Below are 21,303 nucleotides of genomic sequence, written 5' to 3'. Positions count from 1 at the left end.
CTTTATGAAATATTAGAACCATTATGGTAAGTCTTCTCAAATATGATAATTGGTCTTCAAGGTATTGTCTTCTTATTCTTACCAGTTTATTTTTACACAACACTGATTCCTGAGCCTGTAGTTTTTGCTGTTATAGGTCATGTTTTATTTTGACTAATCTCTATCTGAATATCACTTGTCTGTCTACAGATACATCTGGAAGTGATTGAATTGGGTCGAAGTGAAGACTGTAACCCAGTAAGTATTGATTGGTTAAAACCTCTACTTAATGATCTATTCTAAGGGATAATGTCTATTAAGACATTATATATTTTAATATAAACTAAATTTAACCATTTTCCAAAGATTAAATCTAAGATTCCGAAAGAAAAGATAATTTGATTTTGATCACAGAAAGAATGCATTGTGAGAAAGTCGAAGTCATAAACATTTAACCTCAATCCTCTCTCTTTCAAATAAACCATACTGCAGGCTACATATTCATAGTAACATGGCATCTTATTTTTAGTCAAATTTACCCTAACTAAAAAGCAGTTTGAAAAAAGTAACATATGATGGTAAATTTTATTTCATATTTAAATTAAGCAAAAAGTCATATTTAAAACCCAGGAGGAGTAACTTCTAAATAGGAATGCTTATCTAAGGGGAAAATATGACAGGAAATTAATACTCAAAAAACTACTCTATTTTCTCAAGAATAAGAATATTCCTGTTGTATCCTGTTTAAGAGGGGTAGTGGTGGGTCTGGGGAAGAGGGGAAGTGATGGGGAGTTGGGAGAAGTTGCAGGAGATGAGACTGTGGTCAGGATGCACTGTATGAGAGATGAGTCTATTTCCAAAAAATGCAAGAAGAAATATTAAAAAGAAAAAAATAATTTTCTAAAACTTTTCCAACTTTAAAACAAAACTGACTGCTGTGTATGTGAGACCAAGTTCAGCTCTGGAATGAGGAATTGAGAGTTATAAAGAGATTTCTCTGCCTTAGCGTCATCCTTTTGTTTGTAATATGCCAGACTGGGAAGGAGAGATTTCCCCACATGCAGCTGATCAATGATAGAAATTAATATTTAAAAGAACTGTCGTAGGTCCTCTGTGATTTAGTGGTTTTAGAATAACTTAATGAATTATTTCAGGCATTAAAGTGAGTTTGAATGTAACAGACATTACTTATGGCTAAATGATTTATTCACAATGTGTGGCTTTCAGAGGAGTCTGATAGGACTTAATGCTGAGAATCAAGGGTGACTATATTTGAATAAATTTGACCACATGTAAAAATTTATTAAAGCTTGTTGGTTTTATTCTTTAATAAGACAATAAATCAACATTATCTGTAGATTATTATAAAAACACACAACAGCGGGGGCTGACTGAGAAGCAAAGGACAATGGCTCTGGGCTCTGATTGTTCTGCATGGACGGGCTCTGTGGGAGCCTTCTCAGCTTGGTCGATCACCTTCCTGGACCTGGGGGGAGTTGGGAGGACCTTGGTCTTAGCATAGAGTGGGGAACCCTGATGGCTCCTTGGCCTTGAGAGGGAGGGAGGGGAGGTATGGGTGGAGGGGAGGGGAGGGAAGGGGGAGAAGGAGGGGAGGGAAGGGGGAGGAGGAGGGGAAGGAGGGGGGAGGAGGAGGGAAGGAGATGGAAATTTTTAAATATAAAAAAAAATAAACCATGAGGAAAAAAAAAGAATAAAAAACACATTTAAATAAAAAAAAACACATTTATTTAAAATAGAATTCAGAACTAGATTTTACTAGTTATCAATTATATAGTCTTAACACTTAAAATGTCTTTTGTGATGCTGGTGGTGGTGGCGCATGCCTTTAATCTGAGCACTTGAGAGGCAGAGACAGGCAGATCTCTGTGAGTTTGAGGCCAGTCTGGTCTACAAGAGCTAGTTCTAGAACAGGCTCCAAAACTACAGAGAAACCTGGGATCTAACGCCTTTAAGCCCAGCACTAGGGAGGTGGAGATAAAAGTTATATGGTTGGGCAGAAAGAGGAATTAAGGTGGGAGACTATAGATCAGTGCAGTCTAGGCTGTAAGTCTGAGGACAGTCTTTTTTAAATTATTATTATTATTATTATTATTACAAATTTTCACCTCCTCCCCTCCTCCCATTTCCCTCCTTCTCCCCCTATTCCCCTTCCCCTCCCTCTCCAGTCCAAAGAACAGTCAGGGTTCTCTGCCCTGTGGGAAGTCCAAGGTCCTCCCCACTCCATCCATGTATAGGAAGGTGAGCATCTAAACAGACTAGGCTTCCACAAAGCCAGTACATAGAGTAGAATCAAAACCCAGTGCCATTGTCCTTTGCTTCTCAGTCAGCCCTCCATGTAAGCCACATTCAGAGAGTCTGGTTTGATGACATGCTCCATCAGACCCAGTCCAGCTGGCCTTGGTGAGTTCCCAGTAGATCAGCCCCACCGTCACAATGAATGGACGCACCCCCCGCGGCCCTGACTTCCTTGCTCATGTTCTCTCTCCTTCTGCTCCTCATTTGGACTTTGGGAGCTCAGTCCAGTGATTCAATGTGGGGCTCTGTCTCTATCTCCATCCATCGCCAGATGGAGGTTCTATGGTGGTATGCAAGATATTCATCAGAGTGGGTATAGCATAGGGCCAGTTCAGGTGCCCTCTTCTCAGCTGCTCAAGGAACAAGCTGGCAGGATGGCCCTTTCAGTGAGAGCACTGGTAGAGGTGAGAACTCTCTAGTGGCTGACGACTCTGCTCCCCACTGATCTGTCAGCTTCTACCCCCTATCAGACTCTGAGTTTTTGCTATTAAGACCAACTAAACTTTATGCTACATCTAGAGACCAGTATTTAGGGTATGAATTCACCAAAAAGCCATTTTCCTATAGTTTTGCAGCTACGGGCAAAAGTCAGAGCTATACTTTGCCAGAGTGTAGCTGGCTAGGTTTTCCTTTCTTGTCTCATGGTGGGCTTTTCCTGATCTCCCTTCTCAGGTTGCTGCCAAACTATGTAGTTGTCTTGAAATCAGGTGATGCATTTACTGTTTTATGTAGCGGCAGTCAGCCTCACATCTTCATTGCCATCACTGGCAGATCTGGCGAGACAATTGGGGGTTCTTTTTTCTTGTTGTTTTGGTTTTTCAAGACACGGTTTCTCTTTTGCTTTGAAGCCGGTCCTGGAAGTAGCTCTTGTAAATCAGGCTGGCCTCAAACTTACAGAGATCTCCTTGCCTCTGCCTCCTGACTGCTGGGATTAAAGGAGTCCGATCCCAAGTGCTATAATCACCTTTGTGTGAGTTCTGGTTCTCTTTTAGACAGATTCAGTCTCATGTAGCCCAGGGTGGCCTTGAACTAACATATCCCTTTGCCTCTGTCTCATGAGTCCTGGGCCACCACTGCCTGACCTCTAATGCTTAGCTCTGCACTCTGATATTCAGGCAAGCTTTATTTGTTAAAATACAAACAAAATATCAATATCAATCTATCTATCTATCTATCTATCTATCTATCTATCTATCTATCTATCTATCTATCTATCTAATCTATCTATATCTATCATCTATCTATCTATCTATCATCTATCTATATCTATATCTATCTATCTATATATATCATCACTTCCCCCCTTCCTTGTCCTTTCTCCATCCCCTCCCAAATTCTTCCCTTCCCATTTTTTTCTTGTTGAGCGTGTGTGATTAGGTATGCATAAACATCTGAATAAAACCTGCTGAGTCCAAAAATCTACAGAGAAACCCAGACTCAAAAAAACAAAACAAAAATGTCTTTTGTGGGTGTATATATTTTTATACACTCATAAACATGGAATTTACCTAGAAAATGATTATAATAATAGAGTAAATCTCCAAAAATTACTATACTGTTTATATCAGAATCTTATGCAAATTAATCTATAAAAATAGTCACAAATGATATTGTTATTTGTGATAGGTGATATGTAATTTTTTAATTTATTTTTAAAAGAAAACAAATTATCTTTTTTTAAATTTTACACACCAATCCCAGGTCCTTCTCCATCCACTCCTACCATATCCTCTACCTACCCCCTCATCCTACCCCCATCCACTCCTCAGAGAGGGCAAGGCACATTGCTTTGGGGAAGGTCGAAGACCATCCCTACTATATGTAGGCAGAGCAAGGTATCCATCCAAAGAGAACAAGTTACCAAAACTTGTATGCCAGTACAAGCAGTAGGGATAAATCCTGGTGCCACTGCCAGTGGTGCTGCAGTTTGCCCCAGCCATACAACTGTCACCCACATTCAGAGGGACTAGTTTGGACCCAAGTCTGTTCCTTCTGTAGAAGGAGCTGTGAGCAGGCCTGCTTTTCATCCCGCCCGGCTCCTGCATAGCTAGCTTAGCCCCAGAAATAACAACACACAAACTGTATTCATTCATTCACTGCCTGGCCCATTAGTTTCAGCCTCTTATTAGCTATTTCTCACATCTTGCTTTAACCATATTTAGTAATGTGTGTAGCACCACAAGGTGGTGTCTTACCGGGAAAGATTCAGCATGTATGACCTGGTGGCTGGCTCCATGGCATCTGTCTCAGAGAGGAAAGGCATGGCGTCTGCCTAACTTCCCTTCTTCCCAGAATTCTGTTCTGTCTACTCCACTTATCTAAATCCTGCCCTATCAAAAAGCTAAGGCAGTTTCTTTAATAACCAATGAGAGTCCTCCATCATCCTTCCCTGTCTGATAGGAGTTGGTGAGCTCCTACTAGCTCAGGTAAACTAAACCTGGTAGAAGACAAAGTGGGAAGTAGCCTTTAATGCATGGGCACATGAGACCACTTCCTAAATATAACCCAAGTAGCAAAGACATTGAGAGCAACAATAAATAAATGGGACCTCTTGAAACTGAGAAGCTTCTGTAAGATAAATGATACAGGCAATAGGACAAAAAGGCAGCCTACTGAATGGGAAAAGATCTTCACCAACCCCACATTAGACAAAAGACTGATCTCCAAAATATATAAAGAACTCAAGAAATTAGACATCAAAATTCCAAAATATCCAATTAAAAAATGGGGTACAGAACTAAACAGATAATTCTCAACAGAAGAATCTCAAATGATGAAAAGACTCTTAAGAAATGTTGGACATCCTTAGCCATCAGGGAAATACAAATCAAGACGACTCTGAGATACCATCTTAAACCATTCAGAATGGCGAAGACCAAACCACCAATGATAGCTTATGCTGGATGTAGAGTAAGAGGAACACTCTTCCATTGCTGGTGGGAATGAAAACTTATACATCCTCTCTGGTAATCAAGTATGGTGGTTTCTCAGAAAATTTGGGATCAACTACCTAAGGCCAAGCGATACCACTCTTGGGCATATACCCAAAATATTCTCAATCATACTACAAGAACATTTGTTCACCTATCTTCATAACAGCATTTTGTAATAGGCAATACCTAGAAACAACATAGATGCCCCTCAAACAAAGAATAGATGAAGAAAATGTGGCACATTTACACAATGGAGTATTACTCAGTTGTAAAAAATAATGAAGTCTTAAAATTTGTATGCAAATGGATGAAACTAGAAAAAACCATAATGAGTGAGATAACTCAGACCAAGAAAGACAAATATGGTATATACTCACTCATACGTTGATACAAACTGTAAAGCAAAATATATTGAACCTACAGTTCATAATCCTAGATAATTAAGTAACAAGGTGAACCCTAAGAATGATATATATAGATCCACCATGAAAGTGGAAATAGACAGGATTTCTTTACCAAATTGGGAGCATAGGAGTTGGAGGAGATGAAAGATTCGAAGAGGAAAAGAAGGGGAAAAGGGCAGGGGGACGAGAACTTGAGGGAATGGGATAGTCAAGATGGAGGAAAGACAGAGATGAGAGCAAGAAAAGAGCTATTTTGATTGAGGGAGCCATTATGGAGCTAGCAAGAAATCTGGCACTAGAGTAATCCCCAGGTATCCACAAGGATGACCCAAAAAAAGACCCTAAGCAATAGAGAAGACGGTGTCTGAACTGGCCTTACCCTGCAGATGGATTGATGAATATCTTAAATGTCAGCATAGAACATTTATCCAGCTACTGATGGAAACAGAGGCAGAGACCCACAGCAGAACACTGGGCTGAGTACCCAAAGTCCAGTTGAAGAGTGGCAAGAGTTAGAATATGAGCAAAGAATTCAAGACCATGATGGACACACCCACTGAAACAGTTTACATAAGATGTAATTTTAAAGAAATTTACATATCTTAAGAAACTGTTGATGTTAACTTTTCATTCAAAGTTCACTGAAGAACTGTATACGTGAGTCTTTAATTCAGGAAAATTGTGTCATTGCAATGAGCTTAAGTGGAAATAGGGTTCAATATCTAATTTTTAACAATTAATATTTCATGAAGTAGACAGAAATTGAAAGTGTCCATGTTACACTCTTTCACAGAGCTGAAACTTCAACACAGTGGAAATGTGGCAGTCTCTAAATTAGGAATAATCATATGAACCAGAAAACTTGAATAGCCTAACCATATCAAACCAAATCAGATTTTCACTAATCGGAATTTGATTCTCTGCAGGGTTCAGTATAATGATATGAAATCCTTGTGCATTTGAAGTTTATAATACTGACAGGTGTTCTGGACTAGCTGGACTGATACAAGAAGCACAGCATAGTGACTATACCGGGTTTGTGGTCTTTGTGCACCATTGTGACTCTCCCGTGAGGAGGCCTGGAAAGAACCTGAACTTGTGTGCTGAATTCAACCAATTTCTTATGCTCGAAGGGAGAATGGCTTCTCTTTGACCTGAGTCCCACGCCATTGATGGCAACCAAGGAGGGCATTTTCAATGTGTGCAAAGCAGAATATAAATTAAGCATCCTCTTAACACCTGCTTGTTTACCAAGGCATCAAACCGCCATAGCCTGGTGTGGCAACATAATACACATCAGTATTCATTTTCCCCGTTTGTAATTCACAATGGAAATCACAGTGTGACACAGTAGAATTCAAAGCCAGCATATCAATTCAGGAAAATAATGCAATATTAAACGTTTGAAAGTATAATCACTCGCATGTGGTGGCCTCATTCTTTGGTAACATTACTGGAAAATTGTTAACTAATGAAACCGGTGCTGTCACTCTTAGGAAAGCAACTAGGAAGAGAGTGAGAAGCCACTCTCCTGGTACACTGTGCTTCTAGCATGTCATCCGAAGACTTTTAGGATAAAGGATTGGTCCTCAACCTGACACTACTAGGAACTCTGAAAGAATTTTAAGAGTTAGAACATATCTGGGCTCAAAGAACAAGGGATTCCTTCTTGGTGAAGGTTGTGGGATTCTGTTCTCTCAAGCACTCACTTTCCAGACCCCCTGGGCTTTGTAAGTGTATTGAATAGTTTTCTGTGAACTTGACCTAAACTAAAGTCATCTGAGAGGAGGGAACCTCCATTTAAAAAATGCCTCTATAAGATTGGGCTCTCTGCAAGCTTTCAGGACATCTTCTTAGTGACCAATGAAGGAAGGCCCACATCATTGTGAGTGGTGCTGACCCTAGGCTAGTGGTCCCTGGTTCTATAAGAAAGCAGGCCAAGCTAGCCAAGTGGAGTAAGCCAGTAAGTAGCACTGCTTCATGGCTCAGGGCCTCTGAATCAGCTCCTCATTCAGGTTCCTGCCCTACTTGATTTCCTGTCCTGACTTCATTTGAATGGAATATAATAGAAGAATAAACTCTTCCCCAAGATGCCTTAGTCATGGTGTTTTATCACAGCAAAAAAATAGTCCCAATTAAGTCAGTTTGTTTCACCATGTGCTGGTAACATTAGGTATGCTGTAATTAGCTAGGTTCTGATACAAAGTGGGGGAAATCCACTATAAACTGAACCTGTGATACAGTGCAAATATGTACTTTACTTAAGTTGATTTTTGGCTATTTTATTAAAATAAATAAAAATCCACTTAAGAGAAAAATTGATAGTGAGAAGTTGAACGGTTTTGATGACTCTACCTGTCAACCTACTTCTTTAATGCATTACAGTGCATCAATGGAAAGTCTTGAAAGCACAGTGGCCCATCAGCCTGGAGGAACATTTTAATTCATAGAACTTTGCAAAGATTCAGAAACTTGATAGAGGAACGAGAACTTTTCAATATGAGAATCACAGCACTGTATCTTTTTCTTGTGGCAAATGTGAGACTCTCCTAGGGAAAGCAGAAGGTAAGGATGAATGAGTAGCTGCCTGTAACGGAGAGTGGGACTAGCATCTGAGTTCAGGAAAATAGTTATTTTTCTTTAGGAAGTCCAGGTCCCCAGGCTTTTTCATTTGTTATAGAACAAAAGAATGAGAAAATTCAATGTGTTGCTCCAGGAAAGATAATTCCTCTGTGGAGTCAACTGTCAAGTTTTGTGATGAAACAAGTCACAGCATCATATATGGATAAAAGGTTCTACTTCATAGCAATGACAGCAAATAGAACAGTGGCTTATGATCTCTATTGACTGAGAGGTTAATTAATGAACGGGTCATTCAATGGAGATTCTCGTACTTTGTTCCCTTACTTTCTGTGGAACACGTCTATGATGATGCTAGATGAAAAAAAAAACTGAGTTTTTTCATCTTTTTTGATAAGTTCTTTTAGAATTTCATGCAATATATTCAGTATTCTTACCCCTTTACACACACACTCACACACACGCACACACACACACACACACACACACACACACACTACTCTCAGATCTTTCCACTCACCTTGTTGTTCTTTTGGATTTCTCAAAATAACATCAAGTACAGTTTATGTCGCCGATAATCTCTTGGATGTGTGGTCTTCCACAAGAGCATTTCATATGCTGAAAGAAAATGCTACAATTCAAAGAAAGACTAAATAGCAAAGAGGGCTATAGCAGGGAATGCATGGACCTTTCTGGAAAGAAGAAATAGAATAGATTTTACAGGTGGACTGAGGGAGAGAGGGGACAAGAAACAAGAATGATCAGGACATGCAGGGGCAGACAGAGGGAGAGAATACTGGAAAAGTAACTAAAATTGAGCATGGGGAGGTACGTGTAGAAACATAGTGTAGTGGAAACTTTCTGGAACCTATAAAGGTGGCCCTAGTGAGGACTTCAGTAAGGGAGGATATGGAGCATCTTTCTTAACCTTAAGTGTCCATCTTCTTTAACCAGAAAAGGCTCCCAGTGGTGGGACTGGGACATCAACCCAGTCACAAAACCTTCATCCAAAAACCCATCTTGCCTGCAAGTTGTGCTGGGGCAATGTTGGCTCTGAGCTTATGGGAGTTGCCAACCTATGACTGGCTCACTTGAGGCCCACACAAGAGAGGGAGCACATGCCTGACACTGCTTGGGTGGCCAGGTACTGGAAGCTGGATAGCTCTGAAAAAAAATTCAGTGAAATGATTCCTAATGATTTTCTGCTATGATTGTGGATGGTGCCTACCCAGTTATTATCAGAGAGGCTTTCTCCAAGCACCTCATGGTACCCAAAGCAGAGATGCAGAGACCCAAAGCAGAACAGTAGATGAAGCTCAAGAAAACCCTTGGAAGAGGGAGAGAAAGAAATCTAGGAGCCAGGGGGGTCAAGGACACCAGGAGACAACAGAATTAATTAAATGGGGTTCGTAGGAGCTCACAGATACTGCAACAACAAACATGGGCCCTGCATGGCTGTGTGCTAGACCCTCTACATACATGTTGTCATTGTCTAGCTGTCTAGCTTGAGTGGGTTTTTTTTGAGATTTCTAACAATGGGAGTGCGGGTGTCTTGAACTCTTTTGTTTGCTCTTTGGACCCTTCTTTTCCTACTGTGTTGCCTCCTCTAGCCTTGATAAAAGGACTTAGTCCTAGTCTTATTGCATCTTGTTATGTGTTATTTGCTTAATATCCCTGGGAGGTCTGCTCTTTTCTGAAGGGAAATAAAGGTGCAGTGGATCTGGGAGAGAGGGAAGATGGGGAGCGGAACTGGAAGAAATAGAAAGAAGGGAGAATGCTGTCGGGATCTTTAGTATGAGGGAAGATTAAATAAGGAGAAAGCTGCTTTTCCCTCTACCATCAGATGTGGTTTGCCAATAGCTCCTTAAATAAGGGTAAGGCATTGTGCTAACCTTCTCTTTCCATGCTGAGATTTCATTTGGCTTAAACTTGTGTGGGTCTTGTACATATTGTCACACTCACTATGAGTTCGTATGTACAGTTGGTTTGATATTTAAAAAAAAAAAACACTGTTTCCTTATAACTGTCCACTCCCCCTGGCTCTTACAATCTTTCAAAGCCCATTTCTTCAATGATTTCTGATTTGGTAAGATTAGGTAAGAAAGAAAAAGACATCTTTGATATAGGCATTTAGACCCAAAACACTGGTCTATAAAAGGGTGTTCCGCAAATCAAATATTATTCAGGAAAACACTGAGTACTTTGAATTTCCCTCTAGCCAGAAATGAACATTATTCCAACCTGCAGAGTTCCAACACAATTTGTTCCCGATATAGAGGGCTGAACATCTGGCAGCCACACAGGAAACCCAACATGTATTCACAGGAACTTTATAAAGGTCTCTTTGTGCTGCAAAGTTTCAGCTTCTTCTCTCCATACATGCTGTGTCTGTGAGAATCATACGGACTTTTCAAAAATGTGCAATGTAGTAAGATCGTCATATACCATTTGCAATGTATGCTTAGCCTGGGACCAAGCTGTCTCTTGGAAAATGGGCGTGATTTTTGTTTTTTGTTTTTTTGTTTTTGGTTTTTTTTTTTTTTTTTTTTTTTGTTGTTGTAGCTAATATTTCAGTTTTGTGTAATCTTATTATTTAGGACATATTCCTTTAACTTTCATTGAGACCAAAATAGCTGAGGCTAGTCCACATACAGAAAGTAGATTATAGACACAGGAATAAAGGCCTGAAGATTTTTACCTCTGATTTATTTAAGTATTTGATATTCTTAGCTCATTTATTTATGAAAAATATTTCAATAAAACTAATTAGTGTGATCTATTTTGCAAAATTGAAATATCTGTTTAGTTTGCAAAATAATATTATATCCATTTAGTATGTATGTCATAAACATAATTAAATATGAAGAAATTAAATATAAAGAAAAATCATCATCTCCTAAATTTGGAATGCATTCAAAGATGGTTACCTGGATAGTATTTGTGTGTGTGTGTGTATGTGTGTGTGTGAAGACTAATCTTACTATCTTTAAAAATCAAGGATCAAATTGATTAATTTTTTTTAACTGCTTGACAAAACTTCATCAGGAAAGGTATCTGAGTTTACTCCTAATCCTTAGCACTAAACCTGATTTTTGGTTGTTATTTCTAAGAAAATGGCCTTTTCTAATGAATACGATGGTCATTTTTGTTTCCACTTTACTGAGGAGGAAAAACTCTGAAAATAATTGGTCCTTGTAACTATCTGAATTAACTTATTTGGTTTTTAAACTATTACTACATAAATGGTGAGATCCTTACTCCAAACGTTAGAATTCTGTTTTATTTCTTCTTTATTTGATGCTTAGCATTAAAACTAGTCTTTAAAATTTTCAGACATGTATATAGAACGCATCTGGAGAGTGTAAAACCCTTACATCTCCCCTCCAATTGGTCCTAGGCATTCCAACATGCCTCTCTCCTAACCACATATTACATTTATTACCATGGTTATTGTTTAACATCAAGTAGTTAACTGAGTTCAGATAGGGTTTTGTATACACCTTTCTCTTATAATGAAACTATATACAGAATTTTTGTGCTAATTGAAGATAAACAGTGGAGAATTTAATCAATCACATCAGTCTAATTTTCTAATTTCTAATATCCTACATTTATAAATGTCTGAACACCGAGGCTAGTTTGATGGCCTAAATTATCTTATTTTTATTATATATTTTCCCCAGTAACTCAAATGAAAAAGACAATATAATTTCATAAAAATTTTGAAATTGCCAAGTTGCATTTAGAACATAATTTAAAACATTTAAGATGAAAATGTAAGTTATAGCTAGTTAAACTAATAAGGGAAATAGTTTTATTCACGAGTAAATTTAAAAATGATGTCTACTTGCTCATTATTTCTACAAATATGTTGTTACTTAGACTCATATACACTCACATTTTGATTTTTAAAAACTGGTCTTTGTGTATTGAAGGAATAGAATTAGAATTATTACTTAAAATAAATGAACTTTTTAAATACATTTTATTCTTATTATAAACCAACTGTAAAATTTATATCCAATTCTACTTATCTTTCCATTTTAACAATTGTTTTGATGTATTTTTGCATAATGTCTGAAAGAGAGAAAATAAGGCAGATATAGCCAGGGGCAAAGACAGAATTATTACTTGACATAATTATCTGTTATCAGTAGAGAAATCCCTTGTATTCCTTAATAGAGTGTGAGAAATGATTTATTTCTTATTAAAGAATATTATAGACATAGCAAAGCCCTGACTCATGCCTTTCAAAAATTCCCCATGTTATCAGCTGAGTAGGAAGATAAGTACAAAAGTTCCTGGGAACTCTTAAAATTGTTAATTAAAAGATTAGCTATTGAAAATTTACACAGAAAAGGATGTTGAGTTAAAAATGCCAAAACAATACTACAAAGACTCCTGAAACTAAAAATTAACTTGACACTCTTCTAGGGAGATAGTTTATTTCCAGTCATATAAGAAATGAATAATACCTTCTAATATGAATATATAACTTGCTCTATAAGTTATAATAGAAGGCATTGGGATAAGTCATATTTCCATATTTAAAAAGAATTTATTCATTTTAATTAAACTTGGAAATATTTTCTTTAAGCTACTTAATCAAAAGTAGTACAGTTGAATAATTGCATATAATATGTGCAAAAAGATAAACTAATATTTCTCCTTATGTGTGGCCTTTTCATTGCAAAAGCAACTCACATCATTTTAAGCTACAAAACACAAATTGTGGTATATATTACCCTTTAATCACTGTTTTGGAAACAACTTAACTTTTGGCCACAATGATGTCTTTTATTCTGATTAGTAATAAACATCTAAATATATGTGTAGCACGATCAATAAAATTCCAGAGATATATATTGGGGTTCATTCTGAAGGTCAGAAAAGCAAAACAACAGGCCACTAGCTCTTTACCTTGACCTTAGTCTGAAAGTGGCGATCCTGCCTCTAAGAATCTCAGAATGAGACTGTGACTGAGAACTTGTTTCCTCCCATTTTATAATCCTCTCATTGGCTGGGATTAAAGGTGTGGGCCACGGGGATTAAAGGTATGCATGGCCCGTTTTCTATGGCAACCCCACTGACCAGTGGGGTTGTTTTATTCTCTGAACTTCAGGCAAGTTTTATTTATTAAAATACAAACAAAATGCCATGGTATCTATGCTTGATATAATAGCTTTAAAAATCATAAATTATATATTTTAGAGATCAGACCTTTGTCAGTTGCAGGGTTGGTGAAGATCTTTTCCCAGTCAGTAGGCTGCCTTTGTGTCTTAGTGACAGTGTCCTTTGCTTTACAGAAGCTGCTCAGCTGCAGGAGGTCCCATTTATTCAATGTTGCCCTTAATGTCTGTGCTGCTGGGGTTATACGTAGGAAATGGTCTCCTGTGCCCAGATGTTGTAGAGTACTTCCCACTTTCTCCTCTATCAGGCTCAGTGTGTTCAGATTAATATTGAGGTCTTTAATCCATTTGGACTTGAGTTTTGTGCATGGTGATAGATATGTATCAAAGCATTGGTTGCTCTACTAAGTATTTTGTCTTATGTTACTGAGAGGTAAGTCCACAGATACTGAATTAAGTATAAGTGATTTATTTTTTTCAGATTCTGGATGCAGTCAAATTTCAATAATTTTATTTCTTTTTACATCATCACAAATGAAAAGATGTATACAGTACAGTTTTATTTCTATGTCTGGTGCAAGTTTAATTCACCAATTTATGCTTTTCAGATCAAGAGGAGATGAACAAGGTCCTAATGATTTCCCATATGCCTTAGTTGCAGACCACTTTGAAGGGATATATCAGCTTCACAAGGTATGCTAAGTTACTTATAGTCATAGACAACACAACATTGCACAACCTCCCCTGTTCAGTCCTACCTCATCTTCATGTCCACAGATGCTGAAGTGGACAATAACCCTTAAAATTATAAATAACAATGTCTCAGAAACTACTTCCAGATAAACCTAACTCAAGATATTTTTTAAGATTTGAGAGGTGTAGTTTTGCCTCTCTACTATTTGGGGATAATATTTCTATGCACAGCAGCAACCACTCACATGGAATATTTTCTTTACTCTCTCCCATGTAATACCGAGACTTATACGAGTCAAGTCTCCAGGGAATACAGAACAAGTAAGTTACAGAGTTAACTTGAGATAAATGAATATGCCATACTTTCTCACTTGGTATACCAAGAAGATCAAAAACTAAATATAAAACTATTTTTTTTCAAAATTGAGCTCTATATTTTCAATGAGTTTCAAGATACTTCTTCCTTAAACTAATGGGAAATGCACATGAAAGGAAATTTATCAAATATGTCTTCAACTACATATATTTATTTTAATCTTTCACAACTTTATTTGCTTAGTAAGACACAAAGTGTTTATAATTAAGAGGAAGAAAAACTAAAACAAAACAAACAAAATAAGTAGAAGCAGAAGCTGCAGTATTTAGAAGGCTTTAAGAGACAGAAATAAAAGTGGAGTTTAGAACTATCAGTAAGTTATTTGGAGAGTTGGTTAGACACATTGCTTTAAGCAAATCCAGTTATAAGCGAGTATGTAGGAAAACTTCTGCTTTGGTATTCTAATTTGGAAAATAGTTATAGCCACACCTCTTGAGCAGGGCTTTTATAAAAACTAAGTAAAATTTTATGCTTTAAATTCTTAGCTGTAGTCTAACATATAAGGAAAGACTGTGGTTTGTGACCCATTTTAGAGATCTTTTATTTCAGTAAAGGATTATTTTTTCATTAATGATTTCTCCAGAAAAGTTGGTTTGTGATAATCATGGCATTGGAGCTGTGTCTAGTAACATTCATTCATAATACTATAAGCCCAGGTCCTGCTCTCCTGATTTTTTATCTTCTGACACACTTTCCCATTATACTTGAGTTTATTTTAATTCACTTGAGATTTAATCACTTCAGGGATGAGAAAGGGTGGTTCAGGTATTTTATGTTCTTAATATATTTCTCATTAGGCAAGCTTCCAAAAATGTTTCCTTATTAGGAGAAGATCCCAGCAGATGATCCATAAATAGACTATAATGTTCCCTTTATCAACTCTTTGACAATGGAAGCTTTTTGTATTTTAGTAGAAAAAAACTTTTCAGTGCAGTGAGTTAATGGTTTGAAACTATCCATAAATCTCAGAGGAACTATTCTACAACTAGAAGCTTTAATGAACCAAATAAATTCTAGATAGGTGTAGTTGTTATTAATATAAATGGTTGTAAATTGTCCATTATTGCTATAGGTAATGTATCATTGTCTTTGGCATGTGTAAATATTTTCATTTAAAAGAGCTAACCCCAAATGACCTTATTAACTTTCAATTTGAGGCACTTAACACTTATAATAAAATATACATAAATTCAAGGCATGGCTTATCTAAAAGATAACTTCCTACTATACAGGCTATCCACAGGGCTCTGTGCCTGAAACAACATTATAATGTATTATTTCTATCATTTTCAATAATTGAAGTTTTTATCATACAAGTCTTACACTTGTTTCATTAAAGATACCACCAAGATATTTTATATTATCTGTGGCTATTTTGAAGGGGGTTGTTTTTCTGATTTGTTTCTGCTTCTGTCATTTGTGAGTTGATATTTGTGACTTTCTCTTGTATCCAACTACTTTGGTGATTTCCCATATGCCTTAGTTGCAGACCACTTTGAAGGGATATATCAGCTTCACTAGGTATGAAGAAGAAAACTGAAGAAGCTATCAGAAGATTGAAATATGTCACAGGCTTGATTTGTTTTACTGAAGAAATTAAGGCTGTTGCAGTATTCATATCATGAACTTTTTTCTTTCGCTTATTTTATTTCTAGTATGTTTTGAAATGTGATAGAACCACATATCATATCTTATCCCCATCTTTTTCCTCCATGGAACCCCTCTCATGCCCACCCCTTACCACATTTCTCATTCCTAATCTGTTTAGTTAATCATTTTTGGAATTGTATCATTTATGGGTATTGCCTTTGAAGTTCTGAATTTCAGGTTGTGATATTTGAAAATTATGTCTCCTAGTGCTACTCCATGTGATAATTTTTAATCTACATTAGTTTCATTGAAAGTAGTTTTATTTTCAGAGTTTGTTTTCTACTAAAGGGCAAGTGATAGAGATAACTATTCTTTATTTTAAAAACTTGGAACAAAATCCAAAGCAATAAGCTAGAATAATTTGTCTACTGCATTTACAGAATTCCTATTATTATTTATATAATATAAATAATTTTGTTGCTATGCCACCACATTATATTCGTGTGGAAAAGCCTGGGATATTATTCAGTGTAGCATTTTCTCTGAAGAAACTCCAATTCAAGTGAGTTTCCAACTGCTAGATTAATGATTTTCTGACATTGTGCTCAATGAGAGTGCACCTTTTACTAAAAACAACATGATCTGCGTGTCTGAAAATACCCTGCTAAGTGGAAAATGCAATAATAAGTGTGTGTTCCCAAACTTTTTGTCCACACATTGTTTTGTGTTGGAAATTTATATTACCTAGTCAGTCCTACTGGATACTTTTAATAAGTGGATTGCTATACAGAAGATCTTTGCTCCTGAATTAATACATCATTGTGATGCTTCATATTGTTACAGAGGACCCTTGGGTGACTCTGGTCCCATTACACACTGTGCGTGTCACCTTGGATAAGATATTTTATTTTCATTTTCACCTTCAATTTTTATATTTGTGTCAGTAAGAATTTTCATCTTAAGTTTTAATTACTTTTATACTCACAATCACACCTATGTGCGTGTGTGTATGTTGTGCACATGCACATGCGTGCACATGAGTGCAATGTCTGTGCTGGCTAGAAGACAATATCATATCCCCAGGAGTTGACTTTATAAGCAGTTGTGAGCTGCCTTTTACAGGTTCTGAGAGAGAAACTCAGGTCTTCTGCAAGAGCTGACATGCAATTAAAAGCTGAGCCATCTCTGCAGGCCCCTGAGAGGATTTTCTAATTGCTGTATATAAATACAAGCTGGAAAGGGCTTTAGAATATTAATGTAACATATTGTGACTGCTATTGATTTGAAATCTGGCATTGGCAAACATTATCACCTTTCAATGAAGCATTTTTGATTTCATGAGGAAGAGCTAATCACAATCTCTGTTCTATAAAAAATATTTACCCTGTATCATAATTAACTCATTACCCCCTGCATACACACATAAAACACTCGGCACCATTGGGCTGTTTCAAGTACCTGGCCTACTAGCTTAGAATGTTGTTTAGAGAAGAAGAGAAAAATATGGAGAGAGAGGATAAGCTCTCTCAGGACCCTGTACCATATTTTGAAATTGTGAATAAGGCATATTTCTTACACATGTTGGAAATACCAGTACTAAATTTATCAAACTGCATAATAATCAATTATGAATTATCTGATGTTCCCTTTTCCAGAGACAAGCATAACCATTGTCTACAATTGGGACCTAGCATATTTTCCAAGGATTTTTTTGCACAGCTTTAGTGTTTTTCTACTTTGATATTTTTAATAATTAATTTTCTTAAAAACGAAACTCCCATTGAAACAGTACAAGTACCAGGCGGTACTAAGTATTAGTTTCAAAAAAATTTAAAATGTTCATGTTTCTATAAAGATCTCATTATTTCCTGATATGTAACACTAATTGCTTTTATTTGAAGTTAGATAATATTTGTATGAATGTAACCCTACAATTAGATCATGTTAACATTCTTTAATCAGTTGATTGAAAATAATGCTCCTATTTTTAAAATTTAAACATTTAATTAATGGGTTTGACTTTATGGATCAGTTTATTGCTCGGTTACATAGTATCCATAAATATAAAATAAAGACACATTTTCCTTAAATTTGAAACACCCAAAATATGTTTGTAGATCAATTCACAATTATGTATGTTTTGTTCCTGAAGATAAGGTTAACTCACAACTTTTAATGATTCCAGGGTTAATAATCAGTCTTAGGCATCTTAGAATTCCACTGATGGTCAAAGGATACATAAATGAATGGAGATGAGCAGTGAACATCACACATGGCATTCACTTTAATAGGCTTGTTTTAAAGTTTGTTCTTCCCAAAAGTAACAGTGTGCTTCACTCTCGCTGTATATGTTATTGTCTAGAACTTTAAGAAGTTGTAACCAAAGTGATTCTCAATATTGTTTTATTATATCAATGTTATTTTTATACTCTCTCCAAATCATCGGTAACATATCATGTTGTCAATACATTTTATCTCAGGTGAATATTTATTTACACCCTAAAGAAATGAAGGGATATGTATGGGTTTGAATTGTCTTCACACTCAAATATAAATTTGAAAAATAAATTAGGTGTACAATAGATAATTAGATCTTAATTCTAAATAGAGGAAAAAGTATTTTCATCACTCACATGTTTATGAAGTCTTCAGAGTAGACAATTACTGAAGATTAGAGGTGGTCATATATAAGTTGACCTTATCATATTGGCAGAAGTAGATTCAGTATGTGGAGCAAGATGACAAATTAGAAAGTTCCTTCTCTATAACAATGCGTGAGTCGGAGTAAGAAAGAAGAAATTAAGATTCAAGAAACTTAAAATACTGCTTAAATAAAACAAAAGATAAGGAGAGAGAGAGAGAGAGAGAGAGAGAGAGAGAGAGAGAGAGAGAGAGAGAGAGAGAGAGAGAGAGAGAGAGAGAAAGAGAGGTAGTGAATAGTCTAATAGTCTGTAATTCCATCCTGGTTCTTCTAAAGAAGCAGAAAGCAAACACTAATAGTCTTAACTGCAGAAAAAAATGCAATCTGTCAAGCTTTAAATCCACCGAACAGATTGACTCTGATAATGACTCCTTCTGTGTAGAAGTTGAGCACTGCAGAAGAAACCCATTGGATTGTTCAGTGTACCACAGAACACCACAGACAGGAATCTTGTTGAAACGGAATCTATCTTTTGAGATGAAGCTATTATGTGAATCAGAAACAAGAACTAATCACAACCCAGCCTTCCTGAGGGACACACTACCACAGTGTCTGGACAAGAACTGACCATGGAAAGAATTACTGGAAAAGGAAATTGTCAATTTTGCTGAGAAGCTGGGGTAATCAGAATTGCAGTTTGTAATGGGTGCTATTTTTGGTGACCATATTCTCTGTGATAATGAGTATATCCTATTGCCTTTTATGATGCTTAATATTCATTTTGAAGTTGACAGGAATTAGAACTAATGAAGAGACAAGCATCTGAGTATATCTATGAGAGATTATCTGGACTGGGAATACCCACTGTAAATATGCTAGCCTTGAGTACTGAATTCAATAAAAAGAAGACAAGCAAACATCATATTTGTCACATCATATTTATGTTTTTTTTTTCTGGTTGTGTACTAAGCATAACCAGCAACAGCAGATTGTAAAAACAGTTGTTGCCTGAACTTACTATCATAACAACCCTCTTTTGGTGGGCTGTATCAATAAGAACTATAGATAAAAATAAGCCCTTATGTCTTTACGTTGATTTATGAAACATTTTAATATTTTCAAATTTTAATTTTATTGTGTGAATATTATGCCTTCTTGTGTCTGTCTACCATCTGTTTGGTGGTGACTCTGGAGGCTAGAAGTGGGCATCAGATTCCCTCCAGTCTCAAAGTAGAGCTATGGCTGGTGATGAGCCATCATGTGGATTCTGGGAATAGAAGCCTAGTCCTCTGGAGAGAGAAGAAACAGCTCTTAAAAGATATCTCTTCAGCGCCAGGTGGCGGTGATGCACGCCTTTAATCCCAGCACTTGCGAGGCAGAGGCAGGTGCATCTCTGTGAGTTTGAGGCCAGCCTGGTCTATAAGAGCTAGCTTCAGGTCAGGCTCCAAAGCTAGAGAGAAACCCTGCCTTGAAAAACCTCTCTTTAGGTTCATTAAGTTTTATTTTAATTGTTGATCTTAGTGACTGTGGTATCAGTATTCTGTTCAGACAGTCTACTCTTGTGCCAATGAGTTCAAGACTGTTCTCCACATTCTCTTCTATATGGTTCAGGGTTATCTGGTTTTATGTATGTAGAAGTATTTGGGGCTGGAGAGATGGCTCAGAGGTTAAAAGCATTGCCTGCTCTTCCAAAGGTACTGAGTTCAATTCCCAGAAATTACATGGTGGCTCACAACCACCTGTAATAGCGTCTGGTGCCATCCTCTGGCCTGCAGGCATACACACAGACAGAATATGGTATACATAATAAATAAATAAATAAATGTTTTTTAAAAAGAAATATTAGATCCACATGTAGTTGTGTTTTGTACAGTATTGTAAGTAGGGAACTACTTGCATTTTCCACATGCAGACATACAGTTTAACCAGCATCATTTCTTAAAGATGTTTTCTTTTTTTCCACTGTGTGTTTCATGCTTATTTATCTAAAATACAACGTTCGCCGGGCGGTGGTGGCGCACGCCTTTAATCCCAGCACTTGGGAGGCAGAGGCAGGCGGATCTCTGAGTTCGAGGCCAGCCTGGTCTACAAGAGCTAGTTCCAGGACAGGCTCTAGAAACCACAGGGAAACCCTGTCTCGAAAAACCAAAAATAAAATAAAATAAAATAAAATACAACGTTCATCTGTATGTCAATTTATTTCTGGGTCTTTAGAATGATTCTCTTGATTAATGTATGTGCTTTTATGCCAATAACATGTGGTTTTAATAATTATAAATTTATAGCACAGTGTGAAATCCAGAATGGTGAGACCTCCATCAGTTATTATCATTATTATTTATTATTTTATTATTGTTATTATTAATTATTCAGTTTTGTTTTTTAGTTCTTCTGCCTTTTGGTTCTCTATATGAAATTGAGAATTGTCCTTTCAAAGTCTTTGAATAATAGGATTGGAATACTGATGGAGATTGCAATGAATCCGTAGATTGTTTTTAGTAGGATGGCCATTGTTACTATGTTAATCCTCCTAATGCACAAGCCTGTGACTTATTTCAATCTTCTGATAGTTTCTTCAATTTCCTTCTTCAATAATTGAAGTTTTATCATACAAGTCTTACACTTGTTTCACTGAAGATATCCCCGAGATATTTTATATTAT

Source organism: Arvicola amphibius, chromosome 11, assembly GCF_903992535.2.
Source record: "Arvicola amphibius chromosome 11, mArvAmp1.2, whole genome shotgun sequence".
Taxonomy (NCBI): Eukaryota; Metazoa; Chordata; class Mammalia; order Rodentia; family Cricetidae; genus Arvicola; species Arvicola amphibius.
The sequence above is the reverse complement of the archived record's forward strand: the minus strand, read 5'-3'. Positions refer to the sequence as shown.